A 2,795-nucleotide genomic window follows, 5' to 3' on the forward strand; every position below is an offset into this window, starting at 1 on the left:
CCCCCCCCCCCCGGTGCCCCTGTCTTCTTCCCTGCAAAGCCGGGGGGAGGGGGAGTTAGGTTTTGTGCAGCATTCTTTCCAGAGTTGCTACCCAGAGTGCACAAATGCAGCTGCCTGGCATTAATCGAGAGACAAAATACCTTGATGGGGGCACAGTTGTATCTTTTGTGAGGATGCAGCCCACAGGCCAACTTTTACATGATGCCTCAGAGTATCTAAAATGAAACTGAACCTATCGGATGTACTGTATCCTTAGAGGTGAGAAGTGAAATCTGGAATAGCAAACACGAAACTAGAACGATGACCTGATAACTTTGTAATCTTAAAAATAAACATCACTTTTTTCTGATTTCAGTCATTCTTATTTTGTAAGATGACCCTACAGTCCACCTGTTTGTAACTTTTTTAATAAAATAGATATCTGTATTACCAAAGCTGGATCATGGCTGTCTTTCCTGGTATGGATGTGCAAGTGAGGGGATGACTTTGGGGCTGTATGTCATAGTTCTACAAGAGCCAGAATATACTAGTATTAGGCATGGGCTCAGCTGCTTTCTTTAAACTACTCATGGTCTTATTTATTTAAAACCATTTCCATACCATTTCATAGCCATAAGGCCTTCAAGATGGTGTACAAAGTTAAAATACACAAACAGATGCTGAAAGGCAGGAACTGTAAGAATTGTTAAAGCAAATAAAACTGAAATAACATATACTTCAACAGCAAAACAAAGCCATTGTTTCAGACAGAAAACAAGAGCCCACTACTTGCCAAAAAAACCCACACACCATTACATTCCCGGTGCCTGAGTAAAGAACGCTTCCACGTGGCAACTAACACTTAGCAAGGAAAGTAATAGAGGTTAAGAACCAAGATGCCAGCACAGCAGACATTGTTTGCAGTGGATGGAGGCTCATGCAAGCCCTTTAAGCACTTGGTGCTTAGGTAGTCTTGTAGGTCCCTTGGTCCACTTGCAGCTGGCTGTTTTCAAAACAAAAAGGTGACCAATTAAGTTATTTTGAAACTGGGACAAGGTATTCCATTGCAGGTACACGAGTTAGCCATGAGGAGCCTTCTATGACGTTTGAAGTTGGCTGCCAAAGATATGCCAGAAGCTCCATAGGTGGTGCCTGCTGAAATTTCAGACACTAGAGGGCTGGCTGATTAAATTTTCCAGTGGCCAAGGATGATGCAGTGGTGCCGTACATGTCTCCTTGTTGCAAACAGCAAGTGCAGACAAAACATTTCAAATATATATATTTCCCCACCCTCAGTGCTGTTTCTGAGATGGATCACAAGCTTCCATTAACATATTGCAGTTCTAATAAAAACCGGAGGATGTTGTGAAAAGCACACTCACATGGCACTCTAAAACCTCAACTTAAAAAGCAGCAGAAGCATCAGTGCATAATAAACAACCGTAACTGTTTTAGCATAAAACTGTTAGCATAAAAATAGCAGCAGAAATAAAAAGGGAGTAAAGATTTTGAAATGTTAAATCATTAAGAGAGTTAGGATGATTAAATGCTGTGAGATATTGAGGTCGCTCATGACAAGAAACCAGCAGTAGTACTGAACACCTCTGTACCCAGGAAAGCAATCCGGGGAAGAGTTTCAGAGCTGTGGTGCCACTGCAGAAAAGAACCCATTTCTTGTGAGCACCCATATTTCAGAAAGTGGGGAATCGTGTTCCGATTTGTACTGGGGAAAGTGATCCTTTAAATACTCTGGTCCCAGCCTGTTATGGGCTTTTCTATGCAAAAAAAGTGTGTGACTTTACATTATGGGTACAGGTTATAGAGACCCGAGTGTGCCGCATGACGGAGTGAGCTCCTGTCTCTAGTTCCAGCTCCTGCCAACCTAGCAGTTCGAAAGCAAGAAATTGCAAGTAGATAAATAGATACCACTTCAGTGGGAAGGTAACACCGTTCCGTGCGCCTTGGTGTTTAGTCATGCCGGCCACATGACCATGGAAACGTCTTCGGACAGCGCTGGCTCTTCGGCTTTGAAACGGAGATGAGCACCACAACCCTAGAGTCGGATTCGACTGGCTTTCGCGCAAGGGAACCTTTACCTTTACTTTTTACAGGTTATAGAATTTTTTGGTCCTTGGTGCAGAATTTGGATGGCCTTTCATTTTTAAAGCACGGGATACATTTTATTCATTTGAGAGGTTTTTAGACCATTTTTCCTCTGCAATGTAAGCAAAGCTTCTCACAGATTTGTTATAACAATAAAACCAAGGAACAAACCAAAACTAAGCAGTGTGCAGAATCTTTTTTTTAAGTAGATAGAATCAATCATGCAGGCAGGGCAGCGATAAGGAGTTCAACCGAAAAGCTACATCCCCAAGTGCCAAAGAACTAGGAGAGAGCATGCAAAGCAAAATTCCTTCAGGAGGGTATTCCTTGCAGCGCCAATGTACACAAGGCCCATTTATTTATTTAAGTTAGGCAACCTTTAAGCTAAAACCCAGTGCGTTGTCTCCCAGTGCTGAGGTAACGTTATAAAGGTAAGAAACATGGTGTGTTTCCCCCTTTAAAATGGTAGTAGTCTGAGCCCTGACCTGGATAGGCCAGGCCAGCCCAGCCCAATATTGTCAGCTCTTGGAAGCTGAGCAGAGCAGACCCTGGGAAGTTTTTGAAAGGGTGACCACCAAGGAATACCAGGGCCAGGAAAGTACCCTAGCCCCACTAGAGGTTGCCAGAAGTCACCATGACTTCCAGGCTTGTAAGCACATGCATGCACGTACTCACACACGCAAGTTAGTAGTCTGACGAGCCCAATTTTAATT

The sequence above is a fragment of the Gekko japonicus genome, unplaced genomic scaffold (genome assembly GCF_001447785.1).
Source record: "Gekko japonicus isolate JY-2015 unplaced genomic scaffold, Gekko_japonicus_V1.1 scaffold603, whole genome shotgun sequence".
Taxonomy (NCBI): domain Eukaryota; kingdom Metazoa; phylum Chordata; class Lepidosauria; order Squamata; family Gekkonidae; genus Gekko; species Gekko japonicus.